At 36.6% G+C, this 22,934-nt stretch overlaps 2 long non-coding RNA genes across 2 annotated transcripts; both read right to left on the bottom strand.

The window, feature by feature from the left end:
* Window positions 1-226: 226 nt before the first annotated feature.
* LOC145798621 (uncharacterized) lies at window positions 227-21,857 on the bottom strand. Its single transcript, XR_014339781.1, has 2 exons — window positions 21,732-21,857; window positions 227-386 (listed from the first exon to the last, which is right to left on the bottom strand). It is a non-coding gene; the product is annotated as an uncharacterized LOC145798621 (long non-coding RNA).
* On the bottom strand, window positions 12,884-16,306 carry LOC145798620 (uncharacterized). The gene is made up of 3 exons (XR_014339780.1): window positions 16,174-16,306; window positions 13,168-13,266; window positions 12,884-13,018 (listed from the first exon to the last, which is right to left on the bottom strand). It is a non-coding gene; the product is annotated as an uncharacterized LOC145798620 (long non-coding RNA).
* Window positions 21,858-22,934: the final 1,077 nt, after the last annotated feature.

Below are 22,934 nucleotides of genomic sequence, written 5' to 3'. Positions count from 1 at the left end.
GTTGATGTAAGATTTGGACGTGCAACTTAATATATCATATAAAGTCCTGTATTTGATAAAATATAGACACTTCCACTATTTTTAGTCAGGAATCCTTACAACATAGAAGAGAAAATTATTTCAACAGATAGAACGAAACAAATTCAAACTGAAACCAATAACGATCATATTACCAAATCAATAATATTAAATGTAAAAAGCACCTTTAAAGTATAGAGGCTATTACCATGTTTTGGTACTCTAAAAGCTTTTTTTCTTTGATTCATTGTATCCACCATAAGTGATACAATTTGTTCACTTTTCTGCTTCGCCGCCTTCTCTTGCTCTTCTACTTGCCACCCTCTTCTTTAATTGGGATCCACTTTCTAGGCCAAAGCCTCAACTTCCTGAGAGCACTAAACAACTCAATGAAAAGTGGCTACAAATGAGAATACAGAACATGGGAAAAGGTCAACCTCTTTGGTGCCCTATGGTTCTAATCAAGCCAGCTGCAAATAGATTTGTACTCATTAGGATTGTACTTTCCAATGAGCAGCCAAAAACATTTTTTTCGTAAGCTTTTACTACCAAAAAAGAAAGTACCCAAAACAGAGGAATATACAACGGAACTCAAAACACTGCCAAGAGGCCACCTTGCTACAGAGGCACACACAAAGGACTTAACCTAGAAAGGAAAGCCCTCACAACCCGAGAAGAATAGGCACAAAGAACACTCAAACCCAAACCACCGAGAAACAAACCTCTCACAACCCAAAAAAAAGTGCACAAAACACACTTCTCAGAAACCGAGAAGCTAGACACAAAAACAAAACATAAAAAGAAAGAAAACCACTATCCCACATTTTCTTGCAATTTCACAATAAAATTCTTAGGATTGGTAGACAATTTAGCAAAGGATTTTGCCCATACAAGCTTTAGATTAAGAATCTTCTTGTCGAGCTTCCTCTTGGTTTCATCTCTAGAACAAAGAATGCCATATTTCTTTTAGTTCATCCTTGATTGCTTCTCTCTAGGAATAGAAGACACATCTTTAGAAGCCACACTTCGAGAAAGGACAAGCCCATCCAAAGTCTCCTCCTTGCTGATGAAGATCATGGAAAGAAGAAAAAGACCAAATCTGGAATTTCACATGAAACACATTTAGGGCATCAAGAGTTAAAGATTTGGAATAATTTTGAGTCTTCATGTCATTATAGTAGGTTTTAGTAATTAAGGGTATAATAGTAATTCCAATAATTGTTGGACATGGGTTGTAGGGGTCACCCATGGTTTTATTTTGGATCAAGTTATTAAATAGGTTATTATATATGGGTTTTATTATGTCTAAAATAATCTTAGTAGTCAAAAGTCCAAGTTTTGCTATTTTGATATTGAAGTAGAATTAGAAGTCATTAAAGTTTTCTATTATGATTGAAGTAGAATTGGAACTCAGAGTTGGTCCAGAATATTAGTAGTTGCTAAATATTTTTAGTTTCTAATTTTGAGAAATAGTCCTTGTAGAATTAGGAGTCTTTAACCTATAAATATATGTGTAATCACAATGATTCAATAGCACAGTTAATATTATGAAAATTTGAGATTGTGTTTGTATGATTGGCCTATCCCTTGTGAGGGTGAAGCACCTCTCTGTCTCTCTCTCTCTCTCTCCCCTCCTCCTCCTCTTCTATCCAGCAAGATTACTGTTCACATCACTGTTCACAGTGCTCAGAACAGCCACCTAACAACCCCTACACTCGTGTTTTCATTCCCAAAACCCTACCCTTTTATAAACCCTTAAACTCTTATTTTTTTAAATACATTTGCAGCCACAAAATCCTACCAAATCCAACCCTATAAGTCTATTGTTGCTGCTGCCAGTATATTTAAACCGGGCTCACTACTTGTAGTAAAGTAATCCCTACTCATCCTACATCAAGTGCTCATCATTTCCCTTTCATTCACATCCCCCAGGTTGTGCAAACCTTTCGGAATACACGTTCTCATATTCCTTACACTCTACCTCGTTTGTTTTCTCCACCTTTTTTGAATTACACGATGCTAACACATCAAAATTATTAGATGAAGATGGAAGGTAATTGAATTCTAGCAGAATTTATTGATGAAATATTACAGGCAAGTGAACAGGTCCAGACACCAAAAGCATTTAAGACACAATAAGATTAAAGGGCTAATCAGGTAACACCTGGAGATGCATGGTCAAAATATGTGCCTCTCTATGTCCTTAACAAAGGTAGTAGAAAATCTCCCACTTAGTCCAACAAAAAGTTTCTTACATTAACAGAACACTCAATGTACCAAGAAAAGATTTCTTTGAAGCATATCATATCATTAGCAGTAAGTTGAAACTAAGGTCACTCACTAAAGCACTACTTTTGTGACAGGAATTAAATTCCCTTTAAACTAATGGAGAGTGTTCCTAGAAAAATTTTCTTTGCAGCTAGCTGTAAGTTAAAAGTGAGGTAACTCAATAAAACACACATACTTTTGTCAAGAACTGACTTCAGTAAGTCAAATGGGCGTGTTTATCAAAATGCCTATTACAGAATCTTTTTTTATCAGAAACGAAAATAATATATTAATAAGCATAAATAAAGAAAATTACAAGAAAGTGGGAAACAAGAAGTTCACCAAAAAATCAAAAAAATAAATAAATAAATAAGAAGAGCAAAACTCATCAAGATTATAGACTACTGATGACATACCGCCCACCGATTCTAAAAAACAAAAATAATTGAATCCCCTTAAAAGAAAAGAAAGCAAAGCCCCAAAGGAGGATAAAAAACACTCTATCCCAAAGAGAATCAATGTACTTAAATTTGTCCTCAAAGATTCTAGCATTGTGCTCCAACCAAATACCCATGAACAAAACAAAAGACAAAATTCCACAAAGCCTAGTTTTGAAATATGTAATTGGTCACAAGACTCCTGTGAGCCAGAGTCCACACAAAAACACTAACGATTTGCTTCAAATTGTTCCAAATCCTAGAATGATGGAGAAAAGGATGAGCATTGTGATTACCAATGATCTTGTTGAAAAACAATTTGCCTGAGAAGATCCCCGAAGAATTAAGTGACCAAACCCATTTATCATTGACATTGGGTCTCAAGGAGAAACCTTAAAGGATGTTCAACAAGGATGCCAAGTTGCCAACTCAATTGATTCACGATCATTAATATTTCTATAAAAAAAATTGAAATTTCATGAAATCGGTGCCGATTGGGAAAGCACTATAGATGCGATGGAACATTATGAGAACAGACCAAATGGTACAAATGTGGGAACAACATATCAAAAGAAGAATCCCCAAGCTAAGTATCTTCCCAAAAAGAAACACTCCCACCATTTTTTACCCTTACAGAAAGGAAGCAAGAGTACACCATCTAATGTAAATTTTATATATTTTTTTTTTATCAACAACAAAAACATAATTTATTGATAAAGAAAGTGAGGTTACAAGATGAGGACAATGAGTCCTCTTACAAGTGACAACAAAGAAAAACCACTACCAAATATAACAAAGAAAACAAACCAATATTCACAAACAACTCTCCAATCATTAGATATCAAAAAAGTAAATGTAAACCCCAAAAAAGCCTCAAGACCACCTCATCTAACTATGATTACGCATGACTATAGTTGTTGAGGACTCCTTTGAACTCCAGAAGCTGAATGCTGTATTCTGTCTTTCAATGCTAACTTCATATTTGCATGGAGTCACCAGTAGTACAAGTACTGATTAATGACAAAAGACAAACTGTACATTTTGCTCAGGGAATGCTAAATTCTAGAAGAAAGGTGAGGAAAAAACACCATTTCTCATAAATTGACTGTTTTATTTCTTAAACTAAAACGAAAACATAACCCAATAATATAGAATCTCCCTAGTTGTGATTGGTAACACATCAGAAAGGTGCCGGAACCCCATTCAAAAATACCCAATTCCTAACTTCTTGTCAACTGATAGAAGCATATAATTCCAAATTTGAGTTATAATTGTTTTCTAAAACAAAGAAGACAAATGAGGTCAATGCACTTTGTCAGAAAACATATCCTGCAGAATTCAGAAACTAAGAAGGCAACTAATGTTATTTTTGTGCCAGCTATTTGATTGATGAAGAAAATCATATTTGACAACATTTACGCCCTTCAAACAAGGAAAATAAATCCATACGCTAGGTAGTGATTTTAATGTCATGACATGTGGGCTATGACGATTCACAATTAACCCTGTTCATGATTTTCACCTCATGGTGCAAGGAATGTGATTTTCCCAAGTAATTCTACATCTTTCGTTGACTAGTTTCAACATTAGACTTAAATCAAGCAGAAGGATCCATAAAGTTGTTCCTGACCTCATAAACGAGCAGATGAATGGGATAACGTTGTGCATCATAGAAGATGAGCTCATCACTTGCACACTCAGAAACATGGTGAAGATAATGCAGTCACAATGATGGGAAGACATTGCAGATAATGCTATTATTATTATATTTTATGATACGGGGCTTTGTCTGACCTAACTTTCCTAATGCAGTTCTATCAATGGCTTCAGCATTCATGCCAAGGTTCTTCATGCACAGGAAAAAAGACATGCACAACTCATACACATGCATGAATATGCACACAATTAATCGTACCTCAACTGGACAAGAATAGGAAGTAAATACATTTATCAAAAAACTATACAACAATTGAGCTCACAGAATAAGAAGACAGAGCTAGGAAAACAGTTTCAAACAGCTTCTCACTAGGGACCTAACAAAATACACATGGCAAGCAATAAGGGAGACTATGAGGATTATCTCGCCTCTCCTTCCTCTATTTGGTTCCTCCATAAGAATCCCCAAAGAATTTGAGCGTGATAGCTACCTAAAACCCGAAGGGTGGCAAATAGAGGTAGTTTTGTGCTTCAAGTCTAATTAATCTTCTTTTCATATGCAAATATTTTGTGCTTCAAGTTTGACACAAAGAGATGAACAAAACTTCTCAATACGTAGAAATTCAAAATCATGAAAATTAACTCCAATTCTAATTCACCAACAAAGCGCCGGATTTTGATAGAAGTTGCAGAAAAGTGAATGAAATTTGTACAGAGTGCGCAAGGGGTGTCCAACTGAAATAAAAATGCATCATAAATGCATTATTCCAAATTTTGAACACTTCTTCGGAGTTATGAGACCTGAAAACATTTACATTAAACAATTGTGGATGAATTTGCAATGGCATGGATAATGGGGCAATTTTATTAGACGGGCCAGTTTAAGGAGAGTTTCAATGCGACTTTTATTGCTTTAATCCGTAAGGTGGGAGGGACTGAGGATATTCGACAGTTTTGGCCAATTAGTTTGTTAGGAAGTGTGTACAAGCTTCTAGCGAAAGTTTTGGCCAATAGGCTTCGGTTGCAAATAAGGGATGTGGTGTCAGAATCACAGAACGCTTTTGTGGGTAGCCGCCAGATTCTGGATGTAGTGTTAGTGGCTAATGAGTGTGTTGATTCTCGTTTGCGAGCAAAGTAGTCAGGCGTGATTTGTAAGTTGGATATTCAGAAGGCCCTTATGATAATGTTAGTTGGGATTTTTTGATGTCCATCATGGAGCAGATGGGTTTTGGGGAAAAGTGGTGGTGGTGCTGGAAATTGTGTTTATGCATATAATATGATAGTGGTGTTGGTGGTAGATAGTGGCATGTATAGAATATGATAGTGGTGTTGGTGGTAGATAGTGGTATGCATAGAATATGATAGTGGTGTTGGTTGTAGATAGTGGCATGTATAGAATATGATAGTGGTGTTGGTGGTAGATAGTGGCATGTATATAATATGATAGTGGTAGATAGTGGTAATATATAATATGTAAGTGGCATATAATGGGTTATGATGATGTTTGTAATATCTCCTATATAAGGAGTGTCATTTGGTCTTGTAAGATAAGAAGTTTTGAATATAACAGAAATATATTCCTTCTTCCTCATATTTTCGGAGTTCTTCTTCTTCATATTTTCTAAGTTGGTATCAGAGCAACAAAAAACACAGCAGCCCTAAAACCGTCATAGCCATGTCGGAAGTCACGTCCGGAACCACTTCAACCCCTGCCGCTGCCATTCCGGTGAAAACGTCCAACTCTCACTCTGTCCAAATCACCACCATCCGCCTAAATGGTGATAATTTTCTCCGCTGGTCACAATCTGTCCGGATGTATATCCGTGGGCAAGGAAAGATCGGTTACATCACTGGTGACAAGAAGGCTCCTGCTGTTAATGATCCGCTGTTCGACAATTGGGACGCTGAAAACTCCATGGTTATGACATGGTTGGTCAATTCCATGGAGGAGGATATAAGCTCTAATTACATGTGCTATACTACTGCACAAGAATTGTGGGATAATGTTAGTCAGATGTATTCTGACCTAGGAAATCAATCTCAAGTTTTCGAATTAACTTTGAAGTTGGGAGAGATTCGTCAAGGAGATGATTCCGTCACCAAATATTTCAATTCGTTGAAAAGGTTGTGGCAGGATCTTGACATCTTCAACACATACGAATGGAAATCGGTTGACGACTGTAACCACCACAAGAAAACTGTGGAAGACAGCCGTATTTACAAGTTTCTTGCCGGCCTCAACATTGAGTTCGATGAAGTGCGAGGAAGAATTATTGGCAGACCTCCTCTCCCATCCATTGGCGAAGTATTTGCCGAAGTCAGAAGGGAAGAGAGCCGAAGGAGCGTCATGCTTAAGAAAAAAGGTAATGGTGAATCAATTGAAATTTCTGCTTTAATTAGCGATGCTGCGGCCAACAAGGCTGCAAATTACCAGCGCAGGTTTGATGATAAGCCACGGGTCTGGTGTGATTTTTGCAACAAGCCTCGCCATACACGCGAAACGTGTTGGAAGATTCATGGCAAACCTGTCAACTGGAAAAGCAGCAAACAAGGAGAGAAGAATCGTGGCTTTCCTACCGCTAATGAAGCCGATTCAGGTCCCTTCAACAAAGAGCAGATTGATCAACTCTTAAAGCTGATAAAATCCAACTCCTCAACCGGTACTCCTAGTGTTTTGTTGGCACAAACAGGCAGAAATCCTAAAGCCTTCTCTTGCCTAAACTTCTCTCCGTGGATCATAGATTCCGGTGCCTCCGATCACATGACTAGTTTTTCCCATTTATTTAGTACCTATTTCCCTTGTTCTGGTCATGACAAAATCAGAATAGCCGATGGTAGTTTTTCACCTATTGCAGGAAAAGGATTTATTAAACTAACTGAGAAAATTAATCTCAATGCTGTTCTTCACGTCCCCAACTTAGCCTGTAACCTTTTGTCTGTCAGTAAACTATCTAAGGATTCTAATTGTCGTGTTACATTTTTTGAATCCCATTGTGAATTTCAGGACCAGAACTCGGGGATGATGATTGGGCGTGCTAGGATGCTTGAAGGTCTTTACTACTTTGATGAAGTACCTGTTAGTAATAAAAAAGCTCAGAGCTTTAATAGTACCAGTTCAATCTCTGTTCGAGAAAAAATAATGCTATGGCACTATAGGCTAGGACATCCTAGTTTTCTTTATCTGAAACATTTATTTCCAGAATTATTTAAAGGGATTGATTGTTCTTCTTTTCATTGTGAAAGTTGCATTTTTGCAAAATTTCATCGCTCTACTTATTTGCCAAAACCTTACCAGGCTTCAAAACCTTTTTATTTGATTCATAGTGATGTTTGGGGCCCTTCTAAAATCACTACTCTTTCTGGTAAAAGATGGTTTGTTACATTTATTGATGACCATACCCGCTTATGTTGGATTTATTTGATGAATAAAAAATCTGACGTGAAAAATTTATTCACAAATTTTTACAATATGATTGAAAACCAATTTCAAACCAAAATTGGTATTTTACATTCTGATAATGGAACAGAATATTTCAATGAGCAGTTGGGTGAGTTTTTGGAAGAAAAGGGGATTTTTCATCAATCTACATGTCGGGATACCCCTCAACAAAATGGCATTGCAGAACGAAAAAATAAACATCTACTTGAAGTAGCACGTGCTATAATGTTTTACATGCATGTTCCTAAATATTTATGGGGTGAAGCAATTTTAACAGCCTCTTATTTGATAAACAGGATGCCTACAAAGGTGTTAACATACAAAACACCTTTTGATTGTCTCAAAACTTTTTTTCCTGACACGAGGTTGTTTTCTGATTTACCCGCCAAAGTTTTTGGATGTACTGCCTATGTTCATGTTTCCAGTCAATTTCGTTCAAAACTTGACCCCCGTGCTATAAAATGTGTTTTTTTGGGTTATTCCTCAAACAAAAAGGGGTATAAGTGCTTCGATCCTCAAAACAAGAAATTTCATGTGAGTATGGATGTGTCATTTGTGGAAACAAAATCTTATTTCCCCAACACTTCTCTTCAGGGGGAGACAAGTGGAGTAGAAAACCGTTTTTGGGATATTTCTATCCCGCTCCCCAATGTCATTTATCCTACACAAAAACCACATCTGTCTGATAATGATCACTTAGGAGAACCAAGTTCTATGGTGCCTAGTCAAGAAGATTCTTGTTTAGGGGGAGAAGTACTACAAAATGATCTAAATCCTGAGCTTCAGGTTTATACTAGGAAGCGATTTCATCTGAGGAATAATGACCCGAACGTCCATCCTAATGACCCGAATGTCCACCCGAGTTCTGGCATCGAAATTTTAGGTAATCCTATTCCTTCTATTTCCGACCTTGATGTACCTATAGCAATTAGGAAAGGTGTCCGAAATTGCATTAAACATCCTATTGCAAATTACCTCTCCTATCAAAGACTGTCTAAAAACCATAGAGCTTTCACATCTAGGATTTCACACTTGTTTGTTCCAAGGAATATACAGGAAGCATTGGATGATCCGAATTGGAAATTAGCAGTCATGGAGGAGATGAATGCTTTAAGGAGAAGTGGTACTTGGGAGATAGTTGATCTACCCAAAGACAAGAAAACAGTTGGGTGTAAATGGGTGTTTACGATAAAATGTAACGCAGATGGAAGCGTTGAGAGATACAAGGCGAGACTGGTAGCTAAAGGCTTCACTCAAACTTATGGGATCGACTATCAGGAGACGTTTGCTCCTGTTGCTAAAATAAATTCCATCAGAGTACTGTTATCTCTTGCAGTAAATTCAGATTGGCCTCTACATCAACTTGACATTAAAAATGCATTTCTCAATGGTGATCTTGAAGAGGAGGTATTCATGAGCCTACCGCCGGGATTTGAGCAGAGACTTGGAAGTGACAGAGTATGCAGATTGAACAAGTCATTATACGGACTCAAACAATCACCAAGAGCATGGTTTGAACGCTTTGGGAAGGCAGTTATCAGTTGTGGCTTCTCGCAGAGTCAAGCAGATCACACAATATTTTATAAACATTCAAAAAACAGTAAAATTGCAATTTTGATTGTTTATGTTGATGACATCATTTTAACTGGTAATGATGAAGCAGAGTTAGCAGCCCTCAAAGAGAAACTCGCAAAAGAATTTCACATTAAGGATCTGGGAGCCCTCAAGTATTTCCTCGGAATGGAATTTGCAAGATCCAAGGAAGGTATATTCGTTAATCAGAGAATATATGTTCTTGATCTCCTTGGAGAAACAGGTATGCTTGGTTGTAAGATGGCGGAGACTCCGATCGAGCCTAACTTGAAGTTACAAGCTGCTAAGGCTGAAGAAGTCAAAGAGAGAGAACAATATCAGCGACTTGTAGGGAAATTGATTTACTTGTCTCATACGCGGCCTGATATTGCCTTTGCAGTCAGCATGGTAAGTCAGTTCATGCACTCACCAGGGGCAGAGCACTTTGAGGCCGTTTATAAGATCTTAAGATATTTGAAAGGAACTCCAGGGAGAGGCTTACTATTCAAGAAACATGGACATCTTCAAGTTGAAGTATACACAGATGCAGACTGGGAAGGAAGTGTTACAGACAGGAGATCAACATCCGGATACTGCTCCTTTGTAGGTGGGAACCTAGTTACATGGCGGAGTAAAAAACAGAATGTGGTAGCTAGAAGTAGTGCAGAAGCAGAGTTCAGAGCTGTTGCCCATGGAATCTGTGAAGTAATGTGGATTAAAAGAATTCTTGAAGAATTAAAGCTTTCTCACCCGACACCTATGAAGGTCTATTGTGACAACAAAGCAGCTATATCTATAGCTCATAATCCAGTTCTACATGATCGCACAAAACATATAGAAGTGGATAAACATTTCATCAAGGAGAAAATCAATGCTGGCATAATCTGTATGACCTACCTTCCAACAGGTGAACAATTAGCTGATGTGCTAACGAAGGGACTACACAAGAAGCAATTTGATAAGCTGACTAGCAAGCTGGCTATGGAAGATATCTTCAAACCAGCTTGAGGGGGAGTGCTGGAAATTGTGTTCATGCATATAATATGATAGTGGTGTTGGTGGTAGATAGTGGCATGTATAGAATATGATAGTGGTGTTGGTGGTAGATAGTGGTATGTATAGAATATGATAGTGGTGTTGGTTGTAGATAGTGGCATGTATAGAATATGATAGTGGTGTTGGTGGTAGATAGTGGCATGTATATAATATGATAGTGGTAGATAGTGGTAATATATAATATGTAAGTGGCATATAATGGGTTATGATGATGTTTGTAATATCTCCTATATAAGGAGTGTCATTTGGTCTTGTAAGATAAGAAGTTTTGAATATAACAGAAATATATTCCTTCTTCCTCATATTTTCGGAGTTCTTCTTCTTCATATTTTCTAAGTGTTTTGCATTTCGATGGTACAAATGTCTGTTTTGGTGAATGGGACGCAGCGGGTTACTTCCAAACATTTCCGGATTTGCGGCTAGGGAATCCATTGTCCCCTTTGTTGTTCATTCTTGCCATGGAGGCGCTGAGTCGGTTGTTGTCTCGGGTGGTGCTAGGCGGTTTGTTGGCATGTTTTTCAGTGGGAGATGGGATTCATGTTTCTCATCTTTTGTATGCTGATGATGCTTTGATATTATGTAGGGCTGACTCTACGCAATTAGGGCATTTGCGCTGTGTTATGCTGTGTTTTGAGGCAGTCTTGGTCTAAAGGTGAATTTGGCCAAGTCAGAATTAATTCTGGTAGGGGAGGTCAGCCATCTTTCGACTTTGGTAGCCATTTTGGATTGTAAGGTGTCTCATTTACCGGTGTCTTATTTGGGTTTGCCTTTGGGGGCTCCTTATAAGTCGAAAAGGGTGTGGAATGGGGTGTTAGAGAGGATGCAGCGTCGGTTGGCAGAGTGGAGGAGACAATATTTGTCTAAGCATGGAAGGCTAACTTTGGCGAAGAGCGTATTAAGCAGTATTCCGACTTATTTTATGTCGGTCCATGTCATTCCTGTGTCAGTGGCTCGCCGCTTGCAGAAGTTGCAGTGGGATTTTTTGTGGGGAAGTTATGGTGGGGAGTTTCGTTATATCTCGTTAGTTGAGAGCAAATTTGTTGTCCTACGGAGGATGGGGGGTTGGGGGTGAGGAGATTGTATAAGTTTAATTTGGCTTTGTTGGGGAAGTGGTTGTGGAGGTTTTCCAATGAACAAGATCAATTATGGCGGAGGGTGGTGGCATCTAAGTATGGGTTAGAAATGGGTGAATAGTGTACCAGGGAGGGGGGGGTTCTCATGGGTGAGGATTATGGAAAGGAATTTGGTTGGGTAGGATTGGGTTTTGGGATCAAATCCAGTATCGAGTGGGTGTGGAGCGTGTGCAGTTTTGGAAGAATCGGTAGTGTGAGGGACTGCTTTGTAGAACCGTTTCCCTTTGATCTTTCAGTTGGTGGTGGATCTTGATGTGATGGTGGCTTCGTATTTAGGTGGAGGAGGTGACGAACTAGATTGGTATATAGTGCTTTGTCGGCAGACTCAAGATTGGGAGTTTGGGCAGTTGGTGTATTTGTTGGCCTTTTTGTATGAGGTTAAGGTCGGCCGGGAGGGAGAGGATGTTTTCATTTGGGGAGTTCCACGTGCAAAAGGTGTTTTTTTAGTCTTGTCATTTTATAGGACTTTGTGTGGTAGTGGTGGGAGGTCTTTCACTTCGCGTCACGTGTGGGTTTCTGGTGTTCCGTCGAATGTGGCTTTCGTTGTATGGATGACAGCATTTGGTAGAATTTTGACTATTGATAATCTGATCCATCGACATCATATTTTGGTGAATTGGTGCTGCATGTGTTGTGCAGATGCAGATGTGGAGATAGTGGATCATTTGCTTATTCACTATTCGGTTGCTTCTCGCCTGTGGGTGCTTGTTTTTTCTTTGTTTAGAGTGGTGTGGGCTCAGCCAAAGCAAGTTATGAATGTGCTTCGTTGTTGGGGAGGTGGTCGAGTTAGGAAGCGACGGCAGAGAGCCTACGCGCTAACTCCTTTGTGTTTGATGTGATTGCTTTGGTTGGAGCGGAATCGTCGGGTTTTTCAGGGAAGTACTCAGTCGATTGTTCAATTAGAGTCTCGGTTCTGCGGTGTTTTGTACAGTTGGGTGTTGGGAAGAGTTGATCCTAATTTATTTGTTATTTTAGACTTTGTTGATGATTTAGTTGGTTAGGTCCCTATTTGAGGGGCTTGTTTTGTATTCTTTTGGCATCTCCTTGATGCTTTCTTAATAAATCTTTATTTATCAAAAAAATTTGCAATGGCATGGAAAAAATCCACCGAATAAAAAACTTACCTCCTTCTAGACTGCTTGTCCCAACTTCCACAGAGACAAAACATGTACATTTCTTTTCATGCTAAGTTACTGATCAAACCAGCAATGGCAGGGAGAGCAGTTGAAAGAAGATACGAATTGAAGGTGAGAGAAGCAACAAGAGAAGAATGCTGGTGACACTGAGATGGGATAGGGAAAAATACAAGGCCTGAACAGAGATATCTTAATGTGTATGTTCCCTTTCCCAGTACCAGCGTTCTTGTTATCAACCATTGCTTGGGTCTGCCAGCCATGGGGACGTGAATGTTACGAACTCTTCTTCAAATTTTCCACAACCTATAATGCAAAACAAGTGATTGAGCTCTGACAGTTGTAGACCAGCAAACAATTAGGTAATAGATTCTCTAATGCTTCTGGAACATCAGTCTATCAATGAGATTAAATATCACTTAGAATATTGCATGAAAAAAAATTTGAGTTATCACCTATCCATATCTAATGGAGTCGGCCCCAATAGCATAGCAGTGCAGTCACAAATTAATTCCAAATAAGACGACACACACATAACAATTCTTTGACTGAAACTGCCATATACAGAAACAAAATTCAAGGATCAGAAAGCATTTAAACAACTTCAATTTGATTATAAAATGGGGATACTAGCTCCATGAAGCTACATAAAATAGCACCAAGTTCTGATAATTAGATAATGCAGTAATTTATTTGCAGCATAAAATCCTCTCTATCATATTGTTAACTATAACAAAGAACCCCTTAAAAGATGACAACGATCCATGATCCATTACTTGCTATGAAGATCATAAGGAAAAGAGTTTCCTGATCAAGAAATACTTTATGAACTTTCAATTTTATCAACCAGCTGGTATTAATAAATAACTTCAAGAAGAAACATAACTAATTTATCATAAAGAGGAAAATAAAATAAAATAAAAAGTAAAGTAAACCAAGCCAAGCCAAGCCTTAAGTCCCATCAAATAGGGTCGGCTGCATGAATCCTTCTTCTCCACTTGACTCTATCTAAGGCCATTTTGTTAGTCAAATTTAGAAGATTCATCTTTATTTACTACACTAGTCCACGTCAATTTAGCTTTACCCATTTCCCTAACACTACTATCTACCGTCACTGTATCACATCTCTTCACTACTGTCTTTGTTGGTCTCCGTTGTATATGACCAAACCATATCAATCTATTCTCTCTCAACTTATCGTCTATCAGTACTACTCCTACCCATTCTCGAATATACTCATTCCTAATTCTGTCCTTTGTAGTCTTGCTACACATCCACCTTAGCATCCTCATCTCAGCAAGACTCATCTTATCTACATGTTATTTCTTAGTTGCCCAACATTCCGTCCCATATAACATCATTAGTCTAATAGCCGTTCGATAAAACTTCCCTTTTAGTCTAATGGGTACTCGTTTATCGCACAGTACTCCAAGCGCACTCCTCCACTTAGGCCACCCCGCCTTAATTCTGTGGACTAGATCCGCTCCAATCTCCCCAATCGTCGTGATAATCGATCTAATCTCCCCAATCGTTATAGGGGTGACAATTGGTTCAATAGTTAAAGACTTGGCCTAATAACCTTGAGGTCATGGGTTCAAGTCTTGGGACTACCATTTTGTGCATTATACCAAAGGTTAGGTGTGTACTCAATCTTTCCCCTTCCAAACACATATTAATGTGTACTAATTGAGCGTTGTTAAAAAGTAAAGTAAAAAAAAAAAAAAAAAAAATTGAATGGATACAACAGGAATATGCTTAATAGGAACACATAGTTGCAACATGATCAGATAATTTTGAACTCGAGAATGACTATCGTTGTCTCTTACCCCAAAAAAAAAAAAAAAGACTATCTTTTTGTCCATTAAATAGTTACGAAAAGAATATTTATCATTAAAAGCAAGATCTGTCTATTTAATTTTGGATTTTTTAAAATTGGAATAGACTGTAAAAGCATAACAGTAAGTTATTCTATACACATGAAGCTCTCAATCTACTGAATCATTTCCCTGATTTTACGTGAAATTTATGCTCTAGATTCATTATATCAAAATTGATTATTCTTTTCGTTTGATCTTACAGAAAAGTTAACTAATGGAAACAAAGGACAGTGGAGTTACTTTGCAAGCCTTTCATCTTCTCTTATCATTCTACATCCCGTCCAAGTGTGAAGTAACCTAGCCACCAATCAAGAAAATACCCCTGCCACAAATATAGCAAACATTGAAAACCACCCTTGTCAAACCACTTGACAATGGATGAGAAGATGATTCACCATTTCTCCTACATCTTCACCCACACTACACCATTGAGAAGAATTTCTCCCCTTAAAATTTCCTATATGCCACAGCCAACCATCAGAATTATACAACCTTGAAGGGCATTTAGTGCTTCAAACTACTTTCTAAGGGCAATGAAATATTTGCAGTACCCACCAAGACTTTATAGAACAATTTAAACTCAAATGTTTCATTTTTAGTGGCGAGCCACTGAATCTCATCATTTCCACTTCTCACAAAGATCACTTTATGTCTCAAAGGACACGCCAGCTTATTCTTCAAATCAAAAACCAAGATCCTATGTTTGACATCCCTACCACTCCATCACTCTCTTGCCTATTATAATCTCATAATCTGCCATTGCAGCATTCTTTTGTGCTACTATACCCTATTAAGAATGGGACAATGACTTCAAAACCAAACACCATGCCCAAAGTCTCTTCATCGTTCTACTAATAAGGAAATTCACCCCCAACCTTTCCTCATACCCTTCATACACTAACCCATAGGGAGTAGTAAGTCCAATCACTCAAATCTTCCCCTCTCACAAGTATATCCCAATAAGGTCCTTGTTGAATATAGAAATTAGAGTACATAAAATCTTTTTATTTTTAGTATTATGTATATAATCTATAATTGTGTCAATCACTGATTTAGTATCATTTCCTTATTCATATTGTTTCCTAAATTGCTATGTAGCACGGACACGGACACGGGACATGACACGGACACGGACACGCGAAAACGCAATTTTTCAAAAAATAGGGGACACGTTTAATATATATAATTTTATTTATTTATTATATGTCTAAAATAAAAATAAAATCATTAATTCTGATACAATCAAAATAATAATAAAATTAATAAATATATTTTTAAAAAAAATTAATAAAAAATGAGTTTTTTTAAATAAAAATAATTTATTTTATGAATTTTAAGTTTAACATAAAAAAAGAAAAAAAAAAAGAAGAGGGGGAGAGGAAACGTTGAATCAAAAGAGAAGAAAAAAATATAAAAGAGAAAAGATAGAGGAGAGAGAAAGTGAAGTCAAAAAGGCACAAGGAAAGAGAGTCAAAAAAGGGAGAGACGAAAGAGAGGAGGAGAGGAAGAAAATGAAGAGGAGAAGAAGAACAGAGATGATGGAGACAGAGAAGACAAAGAGAAGAAGGAGAAGAAGAAGAATACCTCAGCTTCAGCTTCTTGGATCTGAACAGGTTAGCTTCTCCTCTCCCTCGATCTCTTTCTCTCTTTCTCTGTCTTCTCTCCTCCCTCGATCTCTTTCTCTTTCTCCCTCGATCCCTTTCTCTCTTTCTCTGTCGATCAAGGAAAGTAGTTAGGGCTTCTTCGATCCACCTCACGAGTGTTCGAAAAGTGACCCACCGTGTCCATGGCGTGTCCGACTGGAAGATTTCAAAAAAAAAAGGAGACACGTTAGAGAGAGTGTCGGACACGTGTCTACCGCGTGTCCGTGTCCGTGTCCGACACTCGTACGCAGAGCCTGGGAACGTGTCGGTGCTTCATAGCTAAATTGTATTATGAATATATTATATATACATGGCCTCCACCTCATTCATGGGTAAGCCAAATAATTCTTTTCATTCTTTTGGTATCAGAGCTACGTTAAGTAATTTGTAATTTTGCTTCACCAGCGGGCAACAACCTTGCCTTGGCCGCCCGCCGGATCTCAATTCATTTTACTACCATATTTTCTTTCAGTATCACTTCGTGGTGATTTCTTCCTCTAACAATTAGTTTATTCTTATCCCAAATATCTCTATCATATTTCCTTTTACTTAATCCTTTTTTTTGTGTGTTTCTACTCCACTTTAACTTTCCCTCTGTTTCAACCTCAAATAAATTTCTATCTTCATACCTGTTTGAGCTTGAGGGGGGATATTATACCTATATCATGATGAGCATGGTGATATACCATGTGAACCACCTAAGCCGTTCCATCTAGCGCACAACCCAAGTCACCCTTTCTGGTGCACAACCCAAGTTGCCCCCCTTGGCGCACCATCTAAGCTGCCCCCCCTGCCGCACTTTCTAATAAGTCGTTCCTTGACGCACTCAGTCATCTGTTGCCATCATCGTTCAGCACCACGTCATAAGTTATGTGTTTGTTACGCTTACTGGTTCAACATCTAGTTCTCTACATCGGTCCAGCATGACCCCTTTAAACTATCTCGACATTGATTCCGGTTAGTCTCTACAACGGTCCGACATAATCCCTTAAACTGTCCTGATATTGATTTTGGTCAGTTCCTACAACGATCCGACATGACGTTAAACTGTCCCGACATTAGTTCCAACCAGTTTCTACAACGGCCTGACATGACCATAAACTATCTCCCGACATTAGCTCCAGTATCTGATGCCAACCAAGGTCTTGTTGACTACCGACCAGGGTGTTTCCAAACCATAGATGCTTCGGCAGCTCTTCTAGGGTAGTTCAGTCCCTGTTTTTTTCCCTTTCTAGGGTATGGTGCTGATGTATTAAGCACTTTTTGGCCTTTTTATTTAGTGGACTACCAAATTTGTTTGGTAACATTTATTTGGACTAACCGTTGAGTTTTTCCCGACTTCTTCCAGTCATCCATTGACAAGCTAAGATTGTTGCATATCTTCACACCAGTTTGAGAGGGAGTGTTGAATATAGAAATTAGAGTACATAAAATCTTTTTATTGTTAGTATTATGTATATAATATCTATGATTGTGTCAATCACTGATTTAGTATTATTTCTTTATTTATATCGTTTCCTAAATTGTATCAAGAATCTATTATATATATATAGTCTCTACCTTATTCATGGCTAAGCCAAATAATTCTTTTCATTCTTTTGTCCTCACCTAATGGGCATGGACATGTAACACGACATGGACGCAACACGACACATTGACCCAATAAATTTCAAAAAATGTAGGATATGACATCTAAGGGACACTCAAAAACTATATAATTTTATGTATTTATTCATTTTATTTTTTTGATAACTTGGTATCCAGTCTATTGGACTAACTAATTCGAGAGACCAATCGCACCATCTATTAGCGAGGAACCCAATTAAAGTCAGGGCGACACCTCATATGGACTGGTTCCAAGAAACTGTTTGCACCTAAGAGGTTTCGAACCTGAGACTTTAGAGTGAACACACCACCAGGCCCCAAGTCTTAACCACCAGGCCAACCCCTTAGGGTTATACTTTTGTGTGTTTATTATATATTATATATAAGGATAAACAATTATTATATGCCATGCATATGACTTTTTAATTCAAAGATAATAACAAAATGTAATGTAAAACTAATTCTAAAGTCCAAATGAAGAATAGGTATAAATTTACTTGTTTTTTCCTTTATCATTGAATTTAAAATTATTTTATTTAAACTTGTAATTGTTACACAGTCTTGGATAAAACTCAACCCCAAAAGCTAGCCCAAGAGGTGAGAGTGCCCCTACACTTATATGCTTAACAATACTTTAGTACTCGGGCAACGTGGGACTTCACTTCACATTACTTTAGGAGTGGAGTGTGATAGGTCACTTGAAAATTCAAATTTATTGATACACCTAGGCCCAAGGCACAAGGCAACCACAAATCATAACAATCAGCGACACAAGTACCTAGAGACTACTATGCATGCATTCCACTAAAAAATAATCATGCCATCTACATACAATAAATGAGGCTTTGAGATAAATACCCCTCCTATTCTATCCACTATAAAATCGTCTTTAGACTATCCTCGATTCCATTCAACTCAAAACCACAATTGCCAAAATAAACATAAGACACGGAGAGAAGTCTCCCTAAAGTCATAGAGAGAGCAATTCATTCTACTGGATGATCAAAACATTCATATACAAGATTGTATTCATTTCTTCCATCTCTCTCAGAAGGTTGGCGATATTTCTAGCACATGTAATAGGATATCCCATTTGTGCATTTGGCAATATATTAAATAGCTTATATACATGAGAATGCCTATTCATGTATTGAACACTTCCTTGCCATGTATGGTGTCATGTGCTATCATAGTAGCTAAGAAGAATGGACACGGACACATGACTCAACACGAACATGCCGGCATGTAATTTTTCAAAAAATGTAGAACACGACACATAGGGGATACGTGCAAAATATATAGTTCTATATATTTAAATATCATATATAAAAAGAAATAATTAATAAATGTCATATATCTGAATATTTACTTCAATGATAATAATTTTGAAGTCTAAAAAAGAAGAAAAAGTATAAATTTACATTTCTTTTTCTTTTTCTTTTTTCAAAAAAAAAAAAAAAAACATTGGATTTCAAGTTATTGTATTCAAACTTGTAATGTGTTTCACGTGTCTAAATAATAGACATGTCTCCAAGTGTCTAAAACATGTCCAAGTTCACAATTTTTTTTTTAAATAGTAAGACATTTTGGACATTTGCCCAACAAATATTTGGAATTGTTCATCGAGCATTGTGTCATGTCAGTGTCCAAAACGGTATCAGACATGACACGCTACCTTCTTAGAAATGTCCATGTTTCTTAGCATAGTATATTAGTATTATAGAAATGTCCATGTTTCTTAGCATAGTATATGAGTATTATATTGGTTGGCCTTCTTTATGAAAGTTTTTACTTGCATAAAAAGTTTCCAAAAGTTAACATATATCTATATACATATATACTATCTGTGGTTATCCATTTTACCAAAATGAGGTTGGAATGAGTAAACTAGAATTTGAAAAATATTACTTAACAAAATAGTCAAATTGTATTCTTTGTTTCCTCTATTAGGTTCTTCCTAGCCTACTTCCGGGGACCCGTACAGCAGATTCATATGGTAGTATAAATGTTGCAATAAGATAAACAGGTCGAAGAAGGCATGTAGCATTATGAGAAACCCCTATTTGATAAGCACTAAGTCATAGGTGTGATATGACTTTAATATCCTTTGAACTTAGAGAAAAGGCCAATTCTTATATTAAAAAAATCTTTTTTTTTGGGGGGGGGGGGGGGGGGTGTTTGGGTCGCTCTCTTGAGAACATTAAAACATTAATGTATGTTTTAAACAACCATATCACACCTATGACTTAGTGTTTTATCAAACCATTAACACCGAGAGGATTCTAAGACTTTAGAACATTAACTGCTTCTTCTCCCACACATTAGAAAAGAATTATCTGTTTTAATCACCCATCCTAATTCTTGCTTAATATTTCAGTCTAAGCTTACTATCACATAGCTAACTGGATTTCTTTCCAACACGCCCTAAGGCCCTTAACCTAGCATCCAAAACCCTTACAACCTTGTTGCATAAAATAATAAAATAAAATAATATATAAAAAAAATAAACTCTAGCATCTTTTCCAAAATTTCAACTAAATAATCACAATCAAATTTTCCTTACTATACACACACATTAAAAAAACTTCTCCATCTGTTTTCATTTTCAAAAGCCAAACCAACAATCTTTCAACCACCTTAACCCTCCACATAATGAATTATATATGCAATATTGTTTCATTGGACTCCACATAATGAATTGTATACAATATTATATTATTGGGTAGCACCCTGCCACATCACAAGCAAATACACATCAAAGTAACAAAATAAACACCAAGAAATATAACATACACATGCATACAAGGAACAAGTAAAAATCTGTACCAAAGCAACAAAAATTATGGAATTGCTCCAAAAGATGAAAACCCCACTCTTTCCATTTCCTCTCAGTTCCAAATTATTCTCTAACATTCTGACATCCCAAACAATTCCCATTTTTTTCAATTTTCTCAATTGTTGGTTTTCTCTCAAACAAATATATTAATTGTCCTTCAAACTACACCCAATACTTTTCCAAAGAAGTTATCAAATGAATTTTATGTGGCAAAATTGTTTACTCCATGCCTTGTAGTTTGATAGATAGCCGCCGTATCTGTGAAACACAGACAGACAAACTACCAAATAGATGAATACATACAAACTACTACGGAATTGGGGTGGCTGCTGTGTGGGAGGCACCCATAGCCACTGTTGCATTTGTATTTAGTTTAATACTTTAAATCACATTTACCATTATTTTTTTTTAGACACAAATGCAATTCGATGAAAGGACTATCAATACCTAATCAACTTGATTTTTTGCAAGTATTTCTTCTCAATGTACCCTAACCCGCTGGGCCTATCAGGCACACCCCAATTCCCATACCTTTCAAAGTTTTATAAGTCATTATCCAAATTCAGAATTTTCCAAAATTATAGCTTTTAGACAAATTTGGACAACCTGATCTTTTAAGGGAAAAAATAGCTAAATTAAACGGGTTTCAACCGTATTTCCACAAAATACCGATTAAAGACCAAATCTTTAATTTCAGTAACACTTTTGTGCCATTGGCATCAGCTCAGTATTTAAATGGGGTTTTTAGTTTAATTAAGATTTTTACAAAATAAAGGACATATAATATTTTCATAGTAATTGGGTGCCTCAACATTTTCGCAGAGAAAATTGACACAGAAATTTCAATTTTCACATAGAAATTTCTCTGATTTCACAAAGAAATTTCATCAAAGGACCTTCGCTAATAAATATATATATATATATATATATTGCACCTCTACTACTACCCAAAATTGGACAAAATTGGAGAGGATGTTCACTAATTTTCCCTATTTAAAATTTCACCAAATTGACACCAAAAAAATTGGGAAATTCTGAATTTGGAGAAATTGATGTACCTTTCCGCAAGATAAACAAGGTGATGATCAGTCAATTGAAGAAGCCCAGACGGAAACACCATTCTGGTAATCGAAGTAACTCTAATACCATCTTCATCATCATCGTCACGTCTCTACACATCCATAACATCACGAAGAAATTTCATCAGAAAAGCCTTCTTGAAAGGGTTATCTTCGGATTCAAACAGCCTCCGACAGCAATCGCAGTTGAGAATGGTAAAATCGAGGGTGTTGTCACCATCATTGCCGAACAAATGATCGAAACAAACGCGTCCCGAAGATCGGCATTGTTGTTGTTAAAGTTAGCATCTCTTTTCCTTTGGATTCTCTTGCTTCCATTGCTTCTCTTCCAAATGATTGTCCTTCTCATCATCTTCTTGCTCTCCATTGTCGAAACTGGGTTTTGTAGAGATTGGTGGTGGGGTTGGTGTCGTTGAGGAGTGTTTGTTGAGTAATTCTATTTCCACGAACATCGGTACACACATTTAACGAATTTATTTATCTTATATTTTATTCATTCTACACATAAAATATTTTAAATATATCCATAACATATAATATATACAAAAATTTCAAAATATTATGTACACACATCACAGAAAATATAAACTCTACCACACATGTAGGCCTAAGTCAAAATCTAAACCATGCCCTACACAGGATTTTTTTTCGGCACACTCTAATAATTTTCCAACCATATTTACTAAGATATGCAAAATAAAATTTAAATCAATAATTTTTTGTATTCTTTTACTATTATTCTTCAAAAACTATTACTCCGTTTAGTTTTAAGTTTTTAAAAATATTTTTGTTAATTTTAAAATCTTATTTTTATTTTATTTTTTTTAGTAAACTTTTTACATATTTAATCAACTTTTTACTTTTTAAAATCACTTAATTTAGATACATTTAAAAAGTAAATTATTTGCCAAAAATCTTTAAAAAAATAATAAACACAAACAAATATGTACTGAATTTTTATATTTTTGTATGCTTTTTAAGTGTATCTAAATTAAGTGAATCCAAAAAAAATCATTAGAATATTAAAAATGTTCACTAAAACAAAAGAATACGGATTGAAATTTTCAAAAATTATTTTCAAAACTCAAAACCAAACTAAGTGTAAATTATTGTTATACTATTTTTATTATTCGTTTCATATTGACTAGCAACGAGATAGAAATAATTTGGTACTGGTTATCC

Source organism: Camellia sinensis, chromosome 9, assembly GCF_055761805.1.
Source record: "Camellia sinensis isolate YWXY chromosome 9, ASM5576180v1, whole genome shotgun sequence".
In the NCBI taxonomy this organism is placed as follows: domain Eukaryota; kingdom Viridiplantae; phylum Streptophyta; class Magnoliopsida; order Ericales; family Theaceae; genus Camellia; species Camellia sinensis.
The sequence above is the reverse complement of the archived record's forward strand: the minus strand, read 5'-3'. Positions and strand labels throughout refer to the sequence as shown.